The sequence below is a fragment of the Mesocricetus auratus genome, unplaced genomic scaffold (assembly GCF_017639785.1).
Source record: "Mesocricetus auratus isolate SY011 unplaced genomic scaffold, BCM_Maur_2.0 Super-Scaffold_100027, whole genome shotgun sequence".
Taxonomy (NCBI): Eukaryota; Metazoa; Chordata; class Mammalia; order Rodentia; family Cricetidae; genus Mesocricetus; species Mesocricetus auratus.
Window position 1 is genome coordinate 7,953,879 of NW_024429208.1, and position 23,425 is coordinate 7,977,303.

General features: G+C 52.9%; 1 long non-coding RNA gene across 2 annotated transcripts; it reads right to left on the minus strand.

Moving 5' to 3' along the window:
* Positions 1–941: 941 nt before the first annotated feature.
* On the minus strand, positions 942–22,651 carry LOC121134287. Of its 2 annotated transcripts, none has more exons than XR_005871358.1 (4): positions 21,584–22,517; positions 9,299–9,521; positions 1,605–8,289; positions 942–1,218 (listed from the first exon to the last, which is right to left on the minus strand). It is a non-coding gene; the product is annotated as an uncharacterized LOC121134287 (long non-coding RNA). The 2 variants fall into 2 exon arrangements; XR_005871359.1 differs by lacking the exon at positions 942–1,218 and having other exon boundaries at positions 1,276–7,423; positions 7,681–8,289; positions 21,584–22,651.
* Positions 22,652–23,425: the final 774 nt, after the last annotated feature.

Genomic DNA, 23,425 nt, shown 5'->3' on the forward strand with positions numbered 1-23,425 from the left:
CACATGACTGTGCCTTAGTTGATGGCAGCTATGAGAGCCTGGTTGGTCACATCGCCCCCAGTAAATTCACACAGCGTTAGGGTGGGAGCTTTGGGCCCCTGCAGCCTTATGCAGCTCTATGTGGGGGCTAGGCCATAGGCAGCCAGGCCAGGCCACTGGAGACAGTGGGGCACCAAGAACCAGAACTACAAGAGGACCTGACAGCACGTAGGACGTCTATGGGTGTGGCCTGCAGTGAGAGGCCAGCATCTACTGCCTCAGGGCAGAGATGGTCCTGGGGGTCTGAGGCACCTGGCAGAGCTGGTCAGCCCAGAGGCAGAGCTGCCCCCTTCCTTCCAGATAGGTTCCAAGACTTTGTCAGGCCCTATCCACCCACTCATGCTGGCAGTGAGGGTAGGGACAGTGAGTCAGCAGGGCGGCCCTGCCCACAGCAGGTGACCCGGTCACAACTGCCACAGCCTCCGTCACGGGGAACCTCAGAAAGAGGAGAGCCATCTGCATTGAGGGGGTCAGGACGATCTCAGGGAGCCTGTCATTCAACTCTATGGGAGGGATGGGGGAGGTGTCAGAGGGCTGGTGACATTTCCCTGGACTGTGGTGCTGATCCTTCTCCAGAAAGGGACTATAACCAATCTGAGCTTCTCTCCAGTTGCTGACGGCTACGTGGCCTGGGACAATCCACTCCACACTGTCAGGTCTAGGCGCTGTCCTGTGTAACCGCCCCTTCTGGAGCACTCACAGACTATGCGGTGATAAGGGAGAGATAAAGCTCAATGGCCAGGCCAGGCTGGGGGTGGGAGCTCGGAGAGGACCATGGAGAGAAGGCACAACTCCCAGAGCCCGGGGTGCAGCCACACCCCAGAGGGTTCACAAAGTCTCCACTATTTGCTTTGCTTCCCAGATGTCACTTAGGAACACCAGACCCATAACGAGACCTTTGCTACCAAATTTAAATTGCTTTATGACTTCAAATGCACAGGGAGTTTGCCAGGCTTGGGGTAGGCAGGGTCAGCACGGATTAGTATCTTCCATATCAGTTTCAAAGATCAGCACGCATTCTCCAGTGTGGAGAAGCGAAACTTCCCCAGTAATGGAATGGGGTCTGTACCCTGGGTGTGTTGATATGGCAGCACCTGCAGTCCCAACCCCCCTGAGGCAGGGGGCTTGCTTGAGCCCACAAACGCACAGCCAGCCTGAAGAAGAGAGGGAAACTCCACCCTGAAAGAGAAGTCGAATATACAATTAGGAGAAACATATGTGAGAAACAATAAACAGTAAGGGCAAGCCATATTTTACTGTCGATGTCCAGGTGTGGTGAACATGATGCCTTTTATATTATACAAACACAGATCTTTTAGAACTTTCAACAAGAAATTTAGATTGTGCCTCATGTGAAGAATTTAAAGTTTTTAATTGCATCTTGATTAATTTCTGTGTATTTGTGTGAGTGTGAGAGCCCACATGTGGGGAGCAGGGGACTTGTATGCCACAGCTAGCATGTGGAAGTCAGAGGACAACTTGTGGGAGAGATGGTTCTCTCCTTCCACTATTCGGGTCCCGGGGACTGAACTCAGGTTGTCGGGCGTGACCGCGAGCGTCTTTACCCACTGAGCCAGCGCTCTGCCCCACGCGTGGTTTTACTTCTGTCTCTGTCTTTAGAAGGACAATTCCTCACGGCGCATGCCGAACGCATTGTGTTTAGTATCTAATGCTTCACTGTGCCTGCTGCATTTAGACCCGTGTCTCGTGCACAGCTTCTGTGACAGTGCCACGGCGTCCTTTTCAGCGTGCCGAACTCCTGCCTGACTTCTGCCTTTGGATGAGGTCGCCTCGCAGCCAGCCACTCTCTGGACCGTATGCTGTGCCAGCGTGTAAGAACTGTGGTTCAAAGGAGACACTGTAAGCTTCAGATGTTAAAATGGTGTCTGCACTCACTTCATGGGGCTGAGATAAAGTATCACCCGTATCACTGAACTTTGTTTCCTCGGGATGCCGAGCGAGTACGGGACAGCAATGCACCCGTACAGCGCAGCCCCCCTAAACTCCAGGGCAGGTCCAGGCTGGGTCTGGAGTCCTCAGAAGGACCTGTCCCGTGCTCCCTCAGATCCCTCCCTCACCCCTGTCCCACAGAGGCTTCTCTGCCCTGCTGGCCTCTTTCTTCTCATGAGGACCCTGGTCAGTTTGGATTTAGGACACCCCACTGTTCCAGGACGACACCATCTTCATCGAGAACACTGCAACGGCTCTGTTTTCACACCAGCGACTTAACCACATCTTTGGGGAGATGCAGTTTGGCCTGAATGGCACCCATTTGAACTTCCTGGTGACCAACCGTGGGAGTTTACGCCACTGGCTGAGAGTTCACACTGATGACTGGGGTTCACACCAGTGGCCTCGTGTTAATCTGAAGGATCATTTCTCGTTTTCTGCCCAGGTTTCTCTTTCTGGATCTCATCCAAGGCCTCTCGCTGAAATGCAGCTCAACCTGTTTAACCTAAAAATGAGAACTGGTGGTTTTAACACAGGCAGGTGCAAAGGGTGAGACAGACTGAGCAGCATGGGTCCTTACACCATGCTGTCCTGGGGTCCTTACGCCATGCTGTCCTGGGGTCCTTATGCCATGCTGTCCTGGGTCCTTACGCCATGCTGTCCTGGGTCCTTACGCCATGCTGTCCTGGGGTCCTTACGCCATGCTGTCCTGGGGTCCTTACGCCATGCTGTCCTGGGTCCTTACGCCATGCTGTCCCGCTCGCCTCCTCCTTTCCCCCAGTGTCTCAGCTCGGCTCCCCGGTGTGGGCTTTGCTCCCACTCCCCTTACCTTGGTAGGAAAGTTCATACTCGTACTGGGTTTCCCCACAATGCCTGTGTAGAAACTTTATCCCAAAGCTGAGTGTGAGGAAGTGTCCCTAATGGGCTCTCCCACACAGATGGATCAAGGTTATTAGCAAGAGGGGGTCCCTTGGGAGATGACGGCTTTACTGTCCTGTCTTGCTCTCTGTCTGCCACCATGGGTGACAGAGGCAGGCCCTCACCGGGTGTCCCTGCCTTGGGCTTCCCAGCCTCCTGCCCAGTAAGAGGATGTGTCTGCTCCCTGGAGACCTGCTTGGCGCTTCTGGGGGAGGGGTCTGTTGCAGCAGTGTATAGTGGGTTCAGAGGAGCACCACCAGCTTCCAGGCTTATGAGCCCCAGCGAGATGTCTACTCCCGTAGCTCTGGTTTGTCTCAGGGATGCCTTTTGTCAGCCAGGGAAAGTTGTACTTGAACTCTGGGAGTGGCATATAGGTTAGTCAGCCATACCCCAGAAACACAGTGGAAAAGAGCTAACTCCTGGAGGTTATTACCAAACAAAGGAGCCAGACTTTTTTGGTTGACCCAAATCAAGAGATGCCCCAAAGCAAATAAATGATTCTTCTTATTTATTCTGAGAGCTCTTTCTATATTAAAGGGATTGTTGTTTTTTTTACATCTTTCTTATGTATTTTTTTCTTAGTCTGTCTTGGTGGGTTTTGTTCCTCTGAGGCCAGAGGCTGCCTTTGCGTCTCAATGTGACCATGGTACCCTTGCTTGGAAGCTTGTCACCAGGCCACGTTCCCAGGGTATCAACAACACCACGGAAGGGAAGAGAATACACAGCCAGTGGTCAGCAAGTGGTTGGCACTGAGAAGCTTATCGTCATTCCCACAGACGTCACAGGTGAGCGTTGAGCCAAGAAGCCATGGCTGTCCCTGACGAAGGTCAGTGAGGGTGGTAAAAGCCTCTGTCTGTGCAGAAAGAGCAGACACCAAGGGCCGCTCCACCCGGTACACAAGTCCTCACTCAATCTTGAAAAGTGATAAGAAATGTGACTTTGATCTGGTGAGCCTTTTGATCAAGCTGTGAATTAAAGGCAAATAGGTGGTGCACCTCTCCCAGAGGCTGGCACTGCCCTGCGTGGGAGGAACCAGGCAGAGTCAGGGAAGGAGGAGAAGTCTGGATGGCATGGTGTACCCTCCAGCTGCAGATCTGGCCAGAATAGATTCTGAAGCATCTTTGTTGGCACCTGGCTTTTCCCTTTGTGTGATTTAAATTCAGGAGTCACAGGAGGGGAGGAGGAGGCAGAGGAGGAGATGGAGGAGACAGCAGATGGCTGTGCTGATGAAGGGCTTGCTCCTCACTGTATAGCTTCCCTTGGCTGGGGGAGCAACAGGGAAGTATCCCCAGGGAAAGTGGCCCTATTCATGTTGGAACCATGTCCCCCAACCTGCAGGGAGACACCCCTGAGGGTCCAGCTGGCTCTGGCTATACGGGCTGGCCTGTCCACCCCACAGACACTACCCAGGAAGGAAAGGTGTCAGGGTGACTGGCAGCAGCCCCTGGGAGGTGACTTAGTCCTGAGTGGGGGCACATAGGACATGAACAACAGAGGGGGGTACAAGTTAGAGGGGCAGGCACTAGTGCAATCTGAGGGACTCAGTGCCTGGGTTTCCTGTGCTGAAGAAATAACGAAGGGAAGGAAGAAGCAAGATGAAGGGAGAGAAAGGAAGGCTAACCCAGGCATCTCTCAAATGTTAGTGACAAGGGCGTCTACTACAGTAAGCCCCATGTGCACAGCTGCACGCTGTGTCCATGGCTCACACGGGAACACAGGGAGCTGGAATCAGGAGGAGGAGGCTTCAAAGAGCTTCTTGACTAAGGTGAGCAACCTGCCCTTCCAGGGTGTGGGTTCCAGTGTCACCTCTGGGGGAGACTGGGACAATCTGGCTTTCCTTGTGGGCCCCATGCACAGCCGCACACTCCTAGGCGGGTGAGGCAAAGCACAGACACTCAGAAAGTGTTTGCCATTTTGTTCAGGGTGCTTTGGCAACATGCAGCCTCAATGTGCTCTCCTTCATTTTATTTGTGGTCTCTCAGCCCCCTGGGCTGATGTCCCCTGCTACTCTCTGCCCAGATAAGTCCACCCTATGTCCTGTAGGGGGAGGGACCCTGATGAGACAGCCCATGCCAAAGCCACCAAACCACAAATGCTTTGATGGAGTAATGGGAGAGAGAAAGAGACTCAGCTGGATGCCATGGGCTAGGGTGGAGGCTGGGACACTGGGGAGACAAGTCCCCAGCAGGATAAGCACAGTACTCTCAGTGGTCATGACTTCCCCAAGTACCTCCACCAGCACAAGAAGATGCCCTGTTCCCAGCAGCCTGCTCAAGGGAAGCCAGTGCTGGACGGGATGTGGAAGGCATCGCCAACTCTGGGAGACTCCTTTCATGGGGAAACCTTGGATCCTCGGTTCGAAAAAGCCAACAAGGTGCTTCGGGGTGGGGGTTGGGGATCTCTGAGGAGGTCGATCCACAATGACACCATTGTGGTCACCATTGTGCTTCAGTATCTGGAGTGCGGTTTAATGGGCTCCCAAGACCACTGTCTAATGGACGGTGAGTTAGTACATACTCACTGCACAGATGAACCTCTGTGCACGCTTGTGTATTTTTCTGCATGCACCCATGAAATGTGCATGCTCACGTGTGCACATGTGTACATTTACATGTACACAGGATCATGTATGTGCTTTGTGCTCCTAGGTCAGTGGTCATGAATGTGTGTTTGCCATGGGTATACCTGTACTTGCAAGGCACGAGGTCCACAGACGTGCACCTATGCATACAGTGAGCTCAGCGAGTCTGCCTGTGTGCTCGCATGCTCCATTTACGCTGGATAGAGCACCCAACTGCTGGGGCCGCCCGTGGAGAGGTCAGGGTGAGTCAGTTTAATTGGAAACCAGCAGGAAAGAGTGAGATCATCATGTTGGATGAGACAAAGCTGCATAGAGGGCGAGGGTCAGCACTGTGTACTTAAACTCCATATCAAAATACGATCCAGGAAAGTGACTGCAATGGAGAGTCCCATCCCCCAGGACACTAGAATAACGATAGCTCCAGAGAACTAGGTCAAATGTCCCTCCTCCTTGATGACCAGACCTCATGGCAAAGCATGACACTCTAGCTACTGTTTTGGCTGAGGGAGGGTGACTATGCTGACCTGACCAGAGAAACTTCTTTGCTTCCAGCCTGCCCCATGCTTTGTGGCCTGCCTTCTGCCCCCTATTGCCCCATCAGCCCTGGGCAAGTTTACTCAGCTCAGGCAGATCCAGAGCAGTGCAGAGGGGCCCGGTTGTTGTTAACGAGGTGAAGGAAAGTGGTTTCTATTTGATCTGGGCCCATACGTCTCTGCTTGACAGCAATCTGTACTCGGCCCGTCTGAGACTTCAAGAGCAAAAGTCAGCCAACAGGACTAGGAGCTGCTCATGGCTGCCTGGCATCACTGAGGGCTCTAATACAGAGCTCTGCTCTACCTTGGGCCCCAGAGGGCAGACACTGTTGCACACAAAAGTCAGCTGTTCTCGAAGTTTCTTTGTCCTTCCATCTCCATGGCCCCACTGGGGATCGATTGGATTCCTGGGATGGACTCCAAAAACAACTTCCTTTATTCCTGTCCAGGCTCAGGCCTGCCCTTTGAGGACCCATGCTAAGCCAAGTTCTGTGTGCACAAAGCAGGCAGCTCAGAGCAAATAGAAGGTTGCAGGGCCATACACCTGGTCTACTGGTTTCTGGTCTGCTTGAACCCCAAGGGCAGGGCAGGGAGCTGGGATGAGCAATGGCCTCCCCTCTGCCCTGTTGGCTCATCCAGACGGCAGAAGTCTAGCAGGAAGGGGCCGACCCAAAGCCCAGATGGGTGATGTGGGCAATGGAGGTAGACACAAAGAGACAGCCCACTCCTATGTCCGCTCAGCGCCCTCATCACAACAAGATGTCACTGTCAAAACCCGTTTGCTTCTTTTCCGGAGCGGAGCCCACTGACCCCACCTCAAGTTGGAAATGAGGTCAACTAGAATTAAGGTGTTTTATCAGTGCCAAAGCTGTGCAATTTACTAGACCTCACACTGGTAATGAAGCCATCCCTGGTTGATGAAAGTAAATTCTTTTCTGCATTTAGAGGCCTTGAGAGGGAGTTCAAGTTGTACTGCCCAGCCAAGCAGTGCATGCAGGGAAAATCCCATCAGCAGCTGCATCTCCTCCAGCGTGACCACTGGAGTTTCCTGGGGAACCCACCTGAGGAAGTCTGATCTGTTAAGATCTAAGTTGAAGCAACATGCCAGTTACTGAGAAGTTGCCAAGAAGAGTCCTTCCAGCCTCTTCTTACCGTCTCTTACCTTCTCTCCTGTATACCACAAGTCACTTCAGCTGGGGTCCAGGGCATATGGGCTCGAGATGGGGCGATTGTGACTTCTAAGAAACTCTACATCTCAAGGGGACACTCAGATGGCTTGGCCACTGGGTGCCTCAAGGGACCAGTGATGGCCTTGCATACAAAGTCACCAATTTCAGCCATGCCATGCTGTTGCCCGGTCCGCCATTGGTTATCACTGACTGCCGGGACCTTGCAGGGTACCCTGGGGTGGAAACACATTAGACAGAAATCAACGTGAACTCCACAGAAAGTGAGAGGACAGATGTCCCAGCGTCGTCAGGAGCCAGGCTCTGGGCACTTAGCATTACCTTACTGAGGTGGCAGATGAATTCCTAGGCTGCGGCACAAATGGCCACAAAGCCAGGCGGTGGGTAGGCCGGAAATCCCAGCCCCCGCGCCCACCCATGAGGGAACCCGTGGGACTTCAGAGGCCTTTGCCATGCAGACTATGAAGCCCACCTGTCTCAGCCCACTCCACCAGCGTGGGAGCGAGGGAAAGAACACTTTAGAGACTAGCACCACGGGAGTCTTGTGCAAATGTCTCGAGGCTGCAGACCGAGGCACACCGACTGAGGGCTCCAACCAGGTTCCCTGTCTCACGAACCCTGTGTCCGTAAGTCCCAGGCCACGCTTCACAGGGCTGGGTGCAGCCCTCCTTCACTTGCAGGTGCGGCCTTATCGGTCTTCCCTCTGTGTGTCGTGAGGACACAGTCCTGATGGCTCAGGTCCGAACGGATGGCTTTGTTTCACCTTAAGCACCCCTGGGAGGACTCCATCTCCGGAGGAGGCTGAATGCTTATGCTCCTGCATGGACTTGAACAGATGGACTTGTGTGGAATCACAAGCAACAGCCAGTGGACATTTACCCTTTTGTGGCTCCAGGGTCAGGATCCGTCCAGCTGTGGGTAAGAGTTAGCATTTCTACTGACCTGCGTAGGCCGATCAGGGACCACCTCGCTCCTCCTGTCCCCTCTGCTTTGCCCTTCAGGGTCCAGTTCCAGATGGGCAGTGTGGACTCTGGCTTTCAGGTCCGACGTGGCCTGGGCTTGCAGTGTACAGACAGTGGCCCTGAAGGTGGTTGTGAGAAGTTGGACATGATGGCAGGACTCAGCTTCCCCTGAACCCACCTGCTCTGATGACCTGGCGACACCAGCAGGGCTCTAACAAGGGTCACCCTGGGCCCGCCTGCTGCCGGGGCAGAGCCAACTGTGTGTGTTCAACGTCACATCAGATTAACATAAAGTACAGTTGGTGGCTCCTGCTGGCCAACAGAGACTTCATATCCCTTGCTCCTGTCTACAGTGATTAGCTTTCCTAAAAGAACATAAAAGAACAAACTCCATCAGGGCCAGTGTGGGAGGCACCACAGATGGGCAGGTACCAAATGGGCTCACAGAGCCCCCGGCCCAACAACAGAGACAGATGGGGATGCAGGCCAGACAGCTCTGTAAGAGCCCTGGGTTGTCGCCACAGGAAGTTGGATTATTGTCGCCACAGAAAGTTGGGTTATACTGAACTCTTTTATGAAAGCTGTTCTTTGCAAAATGGCTTGGGGTGGGGATCAATTTAAATGAGCCAGCATGTCTACAGAGGACAGCGCGAGGACTAGCCACATTGGGTCAGGGGTAGAAGAAAGTTATGGCTAGAGCTCAGAGAGGCAAAAAGGGCATTCCGTGAGACAGTCTGTCACCCTGGCCCTCACAGCAGCTTCCCGAGCCAGAGACTGGATGCCCTGGACTTCCCAGACTGCTCTCAAGGGGCCCTGCATGAAGGGTGTGAGGCAAGATAGGAGGGTGTGTTGCGTTTCCAGAAGGTTCTTTCTGAATACAAGGCCATGTGTGAACCTGGGGATTTCTCTAGCTTGTTTGACTTCCTCTGTTGAAATCTGCAGTTGGGGCCCTGTCTGCCAGATCTGCTGGAGTCCAGCTTTCCCAGTAAAACTAGGACCAGGCTGGTTCCTGGTCGATATGCACCCTGTTTCTGCTCCAGAGCTCTCATCTCCCTCCCGGCTCCCTGCTCCCTGCTCCCGGGAGCCTCTGGTGCTGCAGCACCCATGGCAGCTGGTGTTTACTCGCACCTCCTGCCCAGCCCCAGCTCTCCGTCTCCACAGCTCTCTCTGACGAACGCCTGCTGCCCTTTCTGCTTCGCAGGGGGAGGAAATGGAGGCTCAGAGAAGGAGGCGTCGTTAGGATCTGCACCCACGCCATTGCGCCTCGTCCCAAACTTCCGTTTGGCCATCTGTCTTCCAGAAACCCTCTGACAGCACATCCAGCAGATGCCTTGGGGTGTTCCTCATAGACCTATGTGGAAATCAAAATAGTGCTGGTGCCCCCAGAGAGAGGAACCTGAGGGAGATCCTCTGTTGTGTCCCTGGGGAAGCCTGTGGGACTCCAGGCTGGGCTGCGCATTGGCTGCTGATGCGTGGCTGACTTCCCCACATCTGAGGCAATACAGCCCCCTTTGACTCCAACCATGCCTAGTTCCGGAGAAAGAGAAGAGGGAGGGTGGTGGGTGAGCCATCTTTCAGGAGGAGGTCAGTGGAACCAGGGAGACACCTTAGCAACCCAGATGCTGTTCTGGGAGTGCCAGTAAGCACCGGGGACTGCCCTACACCACCCTTTGTGGATGGTCTGTACCATGCCCTCCAAACCCTCAGTGGGTCAGTCCTGAGACTCACTTCTTTCTCCCCATTCAGGATTCTCTGAAGACATTTTGAGGGTGGAAATTAGTCACACAGGCTCAAGGGTCACATGGAGCAACAGGTCCCTGGGGGATCAGGCCAGATGGGATGCCAGCACATGGGACAAGGGATGCTTATACAGGTGAAAGACTGTACAGCACTGTCTACTGGTCACACCCACTATGGCTATGTCAATCACCTGACTGTTGCCTCCCTTCCAAACTCTAGTCTCCCAGTCCTGGAGAGGAACAACTACATTGTAGGAGGAAGTCTGATGACACTACATTTTATCTTAATGCCTGGCATGGGCTTTGCTGTCCCTGGAGAGACAATCAGATGCAAGTTAAGTCAATTCTTAGAGACATCCAAGAGTTTCCTACAGGATGTCTTTCAAATACTACCTACCCTTGTCCAGTGGTGGTGCATGCCTTTAATCCCAGCACTTGGAAGGCAGAGGCAGGTGGATCTCACTACAAAGTGAGTTCCAGTACCGCCAGGGCTGTTACACAGAGAAACCCTGTCTCGAACAAACAATTACTACCTACCCAACCACAGTCCTTAGCCCCCAAGTTGCCTGGACCGCCATTCCTTGCACTTGTCACAACCCGTGACAGCTCTCAGTCCCATGCCAGGCTGGCCTGTCCTCGGCTGCTTGCTTGCCTGGCCTCACCAGTTCCCTCCCACAGAAACCACACTTGGCCCCTGCCCAACTTTCCCTGGCTCCCTCTGCTCCCTGGATGACTCCTGGCTATCCTGTGTGGCTTTCCTTGGGGATGGCTCCCCTTAGAGTCTAACATGTTCCTTCACTGGACATAGTCATGTTCCTGGTTTGCTGGCTTCACCACCCACTCCTCCATGATGATAAAGCTATGCTTTACCTGACCTGTGGCAAGCATGAGAGACTGAGACAGAGGACTATTTCAGGTCAGCCTGAGCTATGTAATGAGAGAGAGAGAGAGAGAGAGAGAGAGAGAGAGAGAGAGAGAGAGAGAGAGAGAGAGAGAGAGAGAGAGAGAGAGAGAGAGAATAAAAGCCAAGAAAATAGGGTCTAGGAACTTCTGCCCCAGAAGCAACCCAATGGCCATGTTTAGGAACAAAATCTTGTGGCCCAGGCGGACACAGGGTTCCTGCGGTTGGGCAAGCATCACCCCACAGGGATTCTACCCACCTTGTCCCCTGATCCCTGGCCCAGGCAGACACAGGGTTCCTGCGGCTGGGCAAGCATCACCCCACAGGGATTCTACCCACCTTGTCCCCCACCTTCTCATGTGCTCCTCTTACCACATCCCCAGCTGTGTGCAAACCCCCACAGCTCTCCAGAAATCCACTGGGAGGGGCATGGAAGGGTTCTGATTATGGTTCAGAGCTTTTCCCAGTATAATTTGAGCTACTCACAGTCCTGAGCCACTATGTAGGCCCCCTTTGGGGGGTCACAAGAGCCAAATGGCCGAGAACTGGCTGTGGACTTGGTGAGACAGGCTCACAATCTGATCTGGTGGTCATCCGTGTTCTACCACGCCCTTTGCCAGGACACCGACCTTCACGAGACTGCACTCCCACACACTGGTGGGCAGCATTCGCGAGGGGCCGCTAATCTCGCCGCATTCTCTGCTCAGCTGGCCCTAGGATGGAGCCTGGCCGGCCAGAGGCACCCTCACCTGTCATCCTGCCACCCCCTCTGCCCGCAGCCCACACTGACTCAGCTGTGTTAATCCTCACAGCCGGTCCTCTCCCTGAGTCTCTGCAGTTCCATGGCCTTGTTGCCTAAGCTGTTCTAACCCAAGGCCAGTCTCCTTCTTCAGCCTCCTGGTCCCGAGCTTGGCCAGAGGCAAACGCTGGTTCCATGAATCCCTGGCGCCTTCTCCCCCTGTATCCCCTAGTCGGATCTCGGGGGTCACTTTGCAGAATGTGGGAGACAAAGAGCAGGTCTAAGGAGGCTGGAGACTCCTGCCCCTGGGTGACAGAGGACTGCACCAGCCTGGTCCCTGCAGGACCCAGATGGAAGGTTCTTTCTACAAAAGGTGTGGGGCTGCCCATCAAGGCTGAGTGAGTACATGCCCTAGTGTGGCCTGTTCTCTTTGAGGGTCCTTGGCTGGACTCAGGGTGCAGCGCCTGTGGGTGGGACTGCTTTGCCAATGTCACCTGGCTGCTGCTGCGGGTATATCCGACTGTCGGGTGCTGGGGCTTAGGGGCTGCACCCAGAGGTTCTGACCATTCCAGGTCTTTTCCTAAAGGACAGTGTCAGCTACCCCACTCAGCTCCACCCCATGCCACCAGCATGTCAAATCCTTGTGATTCCACAAGTACCGTCAGTTTCCTTCATTTCAGTGTTGTGAGAGCTGTGAAGTCAGAGACTGTCCCCAGCTCCATTGGCACAGGAAGAATTCAGCAAGGAATTTTGTTTCTGGAATTTTCCATGGCTGTTGGACAGCTGACCTGGGGAGTAGAGTTACTACAGTACCACAGAAACATAATGTACAGCCTTAGTGGGGGCTGTTCTCCTCCCTACCACCCTCACAGGGGTTGGGCCCTCATAGTAACCCTGTCCCTGGGGACATGTGTGGGCTGATGAGCCCTGGCCCTGCACCAAATGGGTGGGTGAACACCTGAGTGGCCAGAACAGGAATAGACAGGGCCTTTGAGAATAGAGAGAGCTCCCTGAGAACGTGAGTACCACTGTTAGCATCCCCCTGTGGAAAGAGGACTTCAGATGCCCTGGACAGGTGGAAAAGCAGTCTTCAGGACATTTTGTATGGCTAAGCGTCCAAGTGGCCACCATCCGGGGGATCTAGCATCAAGAACGCGTTCTCTGTCCTCCTGGAGGCTAAGGAGCAACACCAGGTCCCCTCTGACAGCTCCAGGGAGGGCCCCTCCTGCCTCTCCAGCCTCTGTCACTTGTCACATGATGCCTTCCTCCTTCATGTGTGACTGCCAGTGTAAGGTCCCTTTTCTTATAAGGACATACATACATGGTCATTGGATTAGGGCCACCCCACTCCAGTGTGACCTCATCTGAAGCAACACTTCCCAAAAGACCCCATTTCCCAATGAAAATGAGGTTCTGATATGACATGATTTTCTAGGAAATGTTACTTAATACAGTGTGTGGGTTTCTTTCTTTATTTATTAAGACAGGATCTCCTTATACAGTCCATAACAATGTCAACCTTAGAATACTCCTGCCCTCCCCTCCCAAGTGTTGGGATTGTGGGTCACCATGCCCACGGCAGTATGTATTTTAAGAAAACCAAATTCTCAGTGCGATGCACCCAGAGCCCTGGATATGTACCCAGCCCTGGGTTCCAGCCCTTGAGGTCCACTCAGAGCCACACTGGGTGAGCCAGGGCCTCCCTAGCACTGCTTCCCCTGGAAGCCTGGAACCTCAGAGATGCACGCCCAGGCACGTGGCACCGGCACACCAAGGCACACGGCACCGATCCAAGGCAGGCCTTAAAGATAAAACAGGATCATGAGCTGCAGATATCCATGGTCTTGTGTAGCAGAGCCATGTGTGGCCCAGAACTCCACACCTGGGACAAACCACTGCCACTGCTCTGCAGCAAGACCAGCCATGGGACGGGATGAGCCATGAAGAGAACGGTGGGAATGCCAGACTTGGGTCTCTGTCTTTAGTTGCACAAAAGAGTTCTAATTGGTCTTAAAAATAAAATATCAGAATCAGATATAGGGGCAAATGCTGAAGGATCAGAGAATCAAAGGAGCAAGCCACAGCCACACCTTGCCTTTCGAACTTTCCAGCCGGGGGAAAAAAACCGAAAAAGCCAAAAACCAAAAAAGGGAGCGCCTACCTCCTCCCACATTGTATCCTTCTCTCCGCCCAATCATATCTCTTCCCATCTGTCTCTCTAGACCTCCAGACCTCTATGGTTAGCTAGTGGCTACCTCCACCCTCTGACCTTCAGGCAAGCTTTATTTGTTAGAGCACAGACAAGATATCAGCACACTCTCTGCTCACTTTTTATCTTTCCAGTTGTTCTTTCAGATATGGGGTGAGTCTTTTCCCTGATCAGTGGGGTGGCCTATAGCTTCACTAGTATCATCGGTGCTGACCCTACAAATGCTGGGAAAAGAGAACCCACAACACACACCACACCACACACACACACACACACACACACACACACACACACACACACACACACACGCACGTACGCACCTTTGCCCCACCTCAGTGTGGGAGAGGCTGTGGAGCATAGGTGCACTCCACCTCATAGGTCTGCTGTTTTTAGGACACAACCAGGATACTCAAGAGACATGGAAATGACCCAAAGAGCTCACCACTGGTTCTGACAAAGAACCATTGCTATTCTGACTGAGGAAGCAGTAGGGGTGACCCTGTGTGAGCATCAGTCACAGTCACTCACACACCAGGGTGTACAGGCAACCATTTCCTCACCATCTCAGGCTCGGTGTAAAAGCTGCACTGTGGCTAATCATACGGCAGGGAGAAAGAGAGCCGCAGAGGATGCTGCTGTCATCCTAGGAACTCAGCGCTGAGTGAGAAGGGCTAGTGACAGGAGGCTTTGTGCCTCATGCTGCAAGCTGTAGGCAACTAGCCGCCTCACTCAAACCCCACCTCTCAGAGCGGAGCTGGCACCATTCAGTGGTGTTGTTTGAATGTGTCCTGAGGTCAGACGGTGCTAGATCTCATGGACAGTGGGGCACAGTTCGGGTGCTGAGGAGAAGGTAGGATAGAGAGGGAGTGGAGGGCCCAGAGAGCACTCTGAGACCCTGTGGATACTTGGGCTCAAGGGAGGAAAAAGTCCCCATTGCAAGGAGTCATCTGGAGGGCTGAGGACAGGGCACCTGCTGAGGGATGTGAGACAGGAGCATCGGGGCTGCTCCAGGGTTCACGAGAAGGTGCTGGGTCGGGGTGAAGAGTCCATCCCCAGACGTTCCTCTGGCCCAGTGAGCACACCAGTGCTCAGCGGTAACCATCTCCACAGAGGTGCCCCAAGACACTGCGCACAGCAGCTGACACTGGCCCCTTGTGAACCCTGCCGTGACAAGCCAACAGGCCTTTTTTTATACATCAGCTACCTACCGAGACAGCACTGCGTGCCCTGGCCTGGGCACATTAACAGACTCATGGTCAGGCACCAGGCTTATCACGCACGCGTGGTTTGGGGTCTGGATGCTTTTCTATTTGAGGACTCTGGAGTGTGGATACCATAAATGGTCAAACACAGTCTGATCACACAGCCTCAGTATCAGCTGTGTCCCATTGCCTGCCACATTCCATTGTCCCCAGAGACCCTGAAGGTGGACACCCTCCCTCCTGCCTAGCCTGTACTTCAGAGTTCCTTTCTCCTCCTAGAGACTCCGCTTTAGCCTGTAGCTGAATGTGCCTTTTAAAACCACCCTTCACCAAACAAATAAAGCCCCTTGCACTTAAAAATCAGCTCACTGTTCCTGGCAAAGCCTTCCTTGGGCAAGGAAAAGCCCAACTGGAAAAGACAATGAACAGTTTAACTCAAGGGCCATGAAGGCAGCAGGTGGTCCCAGAGCTTCACCCTCCCTTGTTCCAACTCACCCGGACCATCAGGACGGGCCCTGGCATGGCTGTCACAGCTCCACCTGTCTCAAAGGGACAATCACAAAACTGCAGCCTTGAGTTAGCAGGCAGCACCCTCTGAACTGGGAGAAACCTGCCTCAGGGAACCACTCCCAGCAGTCAGTAATCTGTAGCAGCAGAGAGGCCCCGTGCATGGCCAGGACACACGGATGCTCTACACTTACAGAGTAGAAGCAGTTCCCTTGTGGCAGAGCCTGGGACCCAGTGTTCATGAAAACACCTGCCTGACACATCTGGAAACTGGGGACAGAAAAGGCCCGGGCCTTGGGCCACTCAGGGCAGAGTGTAGACCTTCTACACCCCTACACCATTTGCTCGCTCCTCCCCAATCCCTCCTCCAGCCTCCAGGCCTAAGCCCCAGCCCCTCCCCCAACAGCCCCCCCCCCACTTCCTCCAACCCTGGCCCTGTCTCATGCCCTACATGCTGGGCTGACCTTCAGAGTGAAGACAACTGTTTAAAAATTAAACTATCCTTGGAATGCTTGTGGACTTTCATTAAGACCCTGAATCAAAAGAAGAAGAAGAAGAAAAAAAAGAACAGTAAAGATTTCTGAAGTTTTGAAACACTGAATTATTGATGTTTGTGTCCATGAGCTGAACAGAAGCCTCTACCCCCCCTGGCCTCCAGGCCCTGCAGCAGAGGCCTGGCCTTTCCTTTCTACAGCTCAAGGCATGTCTGCGTAGCAGGGCAGTCCATTGGCCTGTGCATGAAATGACTGCCAAGCTCTCAGGAGCTTGGGGTTCTGGTGTGTACCAACAGATGGACAAGAAGCTCTGAGAGCGCCAGGACCATGGTGGGACTGTGAGCAAGTGATGGCGGGGACCAGAGGCCAGGCCAGGGGCTGGGGACAGGAGACGGTCCCCACCCTTCCACAACTCCATCACCTCCATGGTGGCATCAGCGGCCTGCCTTCAGGTATCGGATGAGCGCTTTGCCTCCAGAAGGCCCTGTCAGTCCTGTCCATCACAGAACCCTTGTCAGCATTTAGTGATTCTACTGTGGGGATCGTCACCATGCCAGCCTGGATGAGCATGGCCTGTGCTCTCCCAGTATCCAGGAAACAACAGCCAATGCCAAATCACTGCACCCTGGAGGGCGAGGAGGCAAGCGGCTCACTCTTTCCATCTGCTGGGAGTTCAGTTGGGACCCCAAACTGGGGAGCAACCCCTGCTATCACTTGCTCCTGTGCTTGCGCCCATGGGACTCTTCTGGGAAAGGAGTCATTTCTCTTGGTAACCATTTGCCATCAGGGAGGTGGATCCTCCCTTCCAGGACCTGGGAAATTCCCATCCCACCACAAACAAGAGCCCATGTACACACACCCACACAGTCACACTCATAACACACTTGTGAGCACACACAGTCACACTCATAGCACACTTGTGAGCACACACACTTATACTCACAACACACTTGTGAGCACACACACTCATAACACACATCTAAGACATAGCCTCACTTGTCTTTAATGCACTCCTAACACATTCAATTGGCACACGTGAATTGCACACCCTCATGAGCATACTCACACAGCACACAAATCTGCAGCGCACAGGCACAGCTGGGCTTATGTTGCTTTCTGTGAAGGTGGGGAGCTTATTTTCTTTGGTTATCCTGATGATGCCTCAGGTAAAGCTAGGTCAGACCAGGCTGGCACAATGCCCAAGGGAGGGTTCTCTCTGCTGCAAGGCCTAGGAAGCTGAGGGTGGGAAGAGCGGAAGCCCCGGAGGAGCTGAGGCTTTAGAGGAGCGGAGACCCTTGGAGGAGCTGAGGCCCTAAAGGAGCTGAGACCCTTGGAGGAGCTGAGGCTTTAGAGGAGCTGAGACCCTTGGAGGAGCTGAGGCTTTAGAGGATCTGAGACCCTTGGAGGAGCTGAGGCCCTGGAGGATCTGAGGCCCTGGAGGAGCTGAGGCCCTGCTCCTTTTCCTCACCTGTCTAAGCAGCTTGCTGAGACACCTCCTTTGGCTCCTTGCAATCCCAGGAGTCACAGCGGCCCAGCCTTATGCTCTCAGATGGAGTCAAGGAAGCCAAAGAGAAAACAAGACAGGCTATCCACACTCAAATGCTAGAGAATAAAACTCCAGAGGGGCTAAAACACTGCCACACCTCTGAATGTCTTCAGAATTCCACACACTACCATTTGAAAAGAACCAGGCAGGCTGTGCGCCGTGAGACTGTAACCACAGGTCGCTCTGGAAAAAGCAGAGCAGGCAGACAGTTAACTGCTGGTGGTTGTCTGGGACGCAGGGCCGGGGAGGGACATGGGGAGGGATGGGTGGAGCGGGAAGAGCAAGGAAGCTACTCTGCAAGACACTGTCATTTGGGACACATGCTGCTATACATTCTCTAAATGCTAGAATATCCAGCCCATCAGTGTGTCACTGTCCCCCTTAAAACAAGGTGTCAGTCATAGGGAGTCGGCGTGAGGACAGGGAGGGGCTGTGTGAGTCTCTTTGTATGCTCATCAATTTTTCTGTAAAGCTGAAAGTGCTCTAAGAAAATAAAGTCTTTCAATTTCCAACAAAACAAAAGTCTAGGAGGATCATCAGTCCAAGGGCCTGATCATCCCCCCCCCGCCTCTCTTCTCTCCTCTTTTCTCTCTCCTCTCTCTCTCCCTGGGGCATGGGCAGTTTTGGGGAGTCCTGTCCCGTTTCCCCTGCAGATGTGAGCCTTGTCCCTTTCAGCAGAGTCTGGGTGAATGGCCAGCCATGCTCTGTGCTCTCAGGATGACCCTGTAACCTGACCAGCTCCTGGCCTCATCTGGAGACACCCCTGGGGCCTCCTCGCCTCCCTGACTCCAGGCTGTGCCTGGGGCAGCCAGCCAGCTGGGGCCTGTCTCCAGTTGCCTTGACAAATCACCACTTAGCCTGGAGGTGCCAGGACATGATTCACTGGAGCACTGATGACTAAGGCTCTCTGGCCAGCCCTCCCATCATGCTGTGGCTCTGGCATTCCCTGTGGATGTCGCGGCAGGGTATTGCCAGCTGGCTAAAGCCGTAAGAACTATGGCTGAGGTGCAGTATCCACTCCATCTGCCCACCAGAGCTCCTGCCCAGCAGCCAGCCCTGGGTGGCAAAGGCCATATCCTGTTGATAGGGGCAGCAGCAATGTGTTCGGCAACCATATCAGTAACCAGAGCCTGAGATACCTATCGAGTGAGTGAACAGTGATGAGTTGCTCCCTCTGTAGCAGTAACAAAATCACTCCATTTCATGTCCAAGGCTCAGTTTTCTTTCTTTCTTTCTTTTCTTTTCTTTTTCCGAGACAGGGTTTCTCTGTATTGCTTGGAGCCTGTCCTGGAACTCGCTCAGTAGATGAGGCTGGTCTCAAACTCACAGAGATCAGCCTGCCTCTGCCTCCCAAGTGCTGGGATTAAAGGTGTGTGCCACCAACGCCCGGCTCATTTTTCTTAGTAACTCTTTTCTCTAAGCAGACACAGACAGACAGACCCTAAACCCATTTTTCCCCATTTGTTTCTCCAGCTTTCTCAGCCAGCCTTGAAGAGAATGGACTTTATAGAACATGATCAGGCAGCCAATTCCTCCATGTGCCAAGTTAGTGGGGATTTGGTGCGTTTCTAGGTATTGAGAGAAGGAAGCTCAGGGGCTTCTCAGGACACCAAGCCCACTTCCTTCTGGATCACTGGTGGGAAGGTGTCACAGCCATGCTCCTCCCAGACAAAGTTACTGTTTTTCTTGGATTCACTGACGTGACCCTGCTTGTTGCCCTTACAGACAGGCCTAACCTGGCAGGAAGGCCCTATCACAGTCCTGATGCTGATGGGAGGGCCAGCTGGGACCCTGCCAAGGTCCTGTCCTCACTCCATACCTTGATGTCCTCCCAACTAGCCATTTGAAAATTTACTGATGACACGGGACATAGGAAGAAGCATGTAACCCTAGAAACCACCCCCCAAAAAGTCAGTCTTCTATGAATCTGCTTCTCTGGGGGGTCCTGCACTCCAGCAGCAGGGATACTTCTTATACCACCTAGGCAGAACTGAACCCTTATGTTGGCCATTAAATAAACAAACAAGGGGCTGGGGAAATTGCTCAGTGGTCCCCACACTTGCTGCTCAACTACGAAGACTAGAGTTCCAATTCCAGCATCCACTTTGGATAGCTCATAAACACCTGCTGCCACGCCAGCTCCAAGGAATACCCTTTTCTGGCAATTACACACACACACACACACAGAGAGAGAGAGAGAGAGAGAGAGAGAGAGAGAGAGAGAGAGAGAGAGAGAGAGAGAGAGAGAGAGAGAGGAGAGAGAGAGACATACAGAAAAATCTTTAAAACAAGTCAATAATGATCCAGATGTGGGGGTGCACACTTTTAATTCAAGCACAGTGGAAGGCAGAGGTAGGAGGATCTTTTTTAGTTTGAGGCCAGCCTGGTCTACAGAATGAGTTCCAGGACAGCTAGGGTTACACAGGGAGAACCTGTCTCAAAAACCAAACCAAACCAAATAAACAATTAATAAAACACTGAATCAGACAATTGTTCCCAAGAGCAACTACACTGGCCAGCAGGAAGAAAATGGCAACTTCCACAGTGGTGACCCTGGACCCTCACAGGGAGCCATCCATCCAAAGCAACCAGATATGATTTGTTCCCAATGAATGGAAAAATACACCACCTGTGAGGACATCTCACTATCATCCCTACCATCATCGCTATCACCATGACCACCATTACTATCTCTATAGTCACCATGACCATCATCATCATCCCACCATTACTATCTCTATAGTCACCATGACCATCATCATCGTGGCCATCTCCACCATCATTCTCATCATCAGTATCATGGTCATACTGAAATACAATTAAGCTTCTGGATTAATCCAACTTGGGAACAGAGGCGCGCGTTAGACAATGTAACGTGACAGGAGTGCAGTCAGTATCCTGGGTGTAGGAGACTCTAAAGGACAGTGACCAGGCTTCTTCAATGGTGCCTGATAGATGAAGGAAGAGGAGAGGAGGGGGGTGGGAGAGTTGGGGAAGGGGTGAGTGAGGATGGAAGGGCTGAGGATGGGGTGAGTGGCGGAGCTTGAAGGAAACCGCAGAGTTATAGCTGTGGACTTTGTATGCAAACAAACCAACTTGAAAAAGGCAGTAGACAACCCAAGGACTTTCAGCGGTGACTACCAGACCATATCAGAGTCCGTTAGTGCGTTAGATGTAATAAGAGCATGGCGATTATGCTTTTAAAAAAAGCCCTAATTCTATAGAGCATTTTCCTGATGAAATGGGGTCAGAGGTTGCTTTTAAAGAACTCGGGAAGAATTTGGGGAGAGGGGTATAGAGGAACCACAGATAGACCCACTGAGATGGGCTGCGATATTGCTCTCTCTCTAATGTTCTCCATGTCTGAAAAATATATCATGAAAAGCTTCAGATACATGGCCAGAAATGAAACTATGAGGAGTGAACCTGAACTGTGGGACCCAGATCAACTCTATTATCACCAAGGTAGAGCTGAGGGTCCAGCAGGGAGGTAAGGAGCCTATACTTAAGGAATGTGCTGGGGCGGCACTTTTACAATGCTTAGATTCTAACTTTGACCTTTTAGAATACACAAGATGCCTTTGCACCACAGTCCATGTGTTATTCTGGTACATTTGTTCATGTGGCACGCATTAAAAATAAGTACATGCACACATATTAGGACTGTGTTCTTTGCACTGCGTTGCTGAAGGATGGGATGGAGGCTGAGAAGTTGGCTCAGTCTGTAAAGTACTTGCCTGGCATGCTCAAAGAACTGAGTTCAGTCTCTAGAGAACCGCTATAAAAACAGCAGGGCATTGGGAAGGTAGAGAGGGAAGCGCCCTGGGGCTCTCTGAACATACAGCCTATCCTACCTGGTGTGTTCCAGGCCAGTGAGAGACATTGTCTCAAAAAAAAGAAAAGATGATTAATGCCTAGGGAACAACACTCAGGCGTGTCCTTTACACACACACACACACACACACACACACACACACACACACACACACACACACTCCTGGGGACCACCTTTCTCAAGAACTCCTGAACTCCCACTCCCACAACAGAGTATCATTCCAAGTTCTTCCCTTGCCAACCTGAAGTCACAGAGTCTGGGCCACACAGCTGAGCACTTGCCACGCTCCATCATCATCTGATGTCCTCACAAAAGTGGCATCTTCCTGGAGCTGCTCATTTGGCCTTGGGGTCAAGCACGACTCCCCTGACAGAGCAGAAATACCAGGGTTATACTGTGAGCAGCCTCGGAAGTGCCATCAGCCGATGGAATTGGGCCCCAATGCCCTTTAACTGTCCGGCCAAGCAAAGCCAGTAAGGAGTTAGTCTCTTCCCACAGTGCCCACCCACACACCAGTCATGCACAGCAAGGTCCTGTCCCAGCTCATGCCCACTAGCGGCATTCCCCATTGCAGCTCTCACGGGGCACACCCTTGCTCTGGTGGGCTTGTCAGTCACTCAGGCAGGTTGTGGTTGGCCTGGAATGTCTAGACACACAGGAGAGCATTCCTAGGCTGCTCCTGCCTGCCTGGCAGGTGTGTGGCTGCTTCTTCTAGCGTGAGTTCTTGGATGACTCTGACACAGCGCTGAATGTGGAGGACCCAAGAGGGAGAGTGGGGCTGCATTTTATTAACTGAGGGCCCGTGAGTGAGCTTCCCCCACCCTGGCTGAGCATTGCCACCACACTGCAGGGTTTTAATCTTGTTTGGTTTAGTTGATCTCAGGTAGGAGCCCACTTAGTCTGAAAGAATGGTGCTGGCATCACAGCAATAGCTGCAGGGGCTCCACTTTGAGGTTGGGTGCCTTGGCAAGACTGTGGCCACCCAGGGAAGGGATCCCCAACTCCTGGGTTGTTGATCCTGAGAAGCAAAGTTTAGATCAGGCAGAGCTGGGCACACCCCTCGGTTTCCACCCTGGCTTAAATTTCCTTGCAGCTGCCAGGTTGCTCCCATGGCTCAGGAGGAAACTAGGCGGCCAACACACACTTCAGGGCCTCAGAACATTCCAGAGTACTGGGCATAGCAGGCCTGATTGCTCAAGGCCAGAACACACACTGACCACATCCTGACCTCAACATGGCTCCTTGAAGGCACTTGGTTACATTTATTAGCCAAGTCCTTCACAACTAAAAACTTTGAGGCGTCCAAGTGTATTTTTTCTTCATTCTCAAAACACATATTCCAGGGCCCAGCTCCAGGTATCTCAGCCTCTGGGAATCCCCTTGCCGACACTTGATACTAGCAAGGGAGCAGAAAAGCCTCCAGAAAGCATACTGCTTTCAGAACACATGTGGCACTTGGGGGTGTGGGACACCATCCTCCTGTGAGCCCTGCTGCTGAGCCTTTCCATCAGGAGGCCTCCATGTGGCTCAACCCAAAGCCACACAATCTGACCGCATCCCACTGGGCCACAGACAGAGACAAACCCATGCAGCCTTCCCTGTTCTGCTACAAGTGCAGGTTTTCCTCACCTCGCTGCCACAGCTGCAACCATGCTCCCACCTCCCTGCAAATGTTGAGGTTTTTCTGAGGGGGCACTGCCTTTCCCACAGCATGCTGCTGTCCACACTGGCCCTTCCTTCTGGATGGTGGGCTTTGAACGGCTGTGTGAGTTTAAATGGTTCTGAATAAGCCCGGTGTTGATTCCTACCACAGTCTGATAATCAGCTTCGGAAACCCCCACCACCTGCCAACATCTGCTTAGTTTCCACAGTGACAAGTCAGCTGTCTTGGGACAAACTGCATAGGAACCTACCAACACTGCTCTATTCAGAGCTGTTGCCTGCACCAGGCAGTCACCCAGGAGTAACACCGCTGAGCAGGAGACAGTTAGACACCCCTCACCAGTGGTGTTACATAGGCATCTTATAGTTGGAAGGGGTCCACACAAGCCTGCCACAAGATGCTGTGCATTCCGTGAACTCC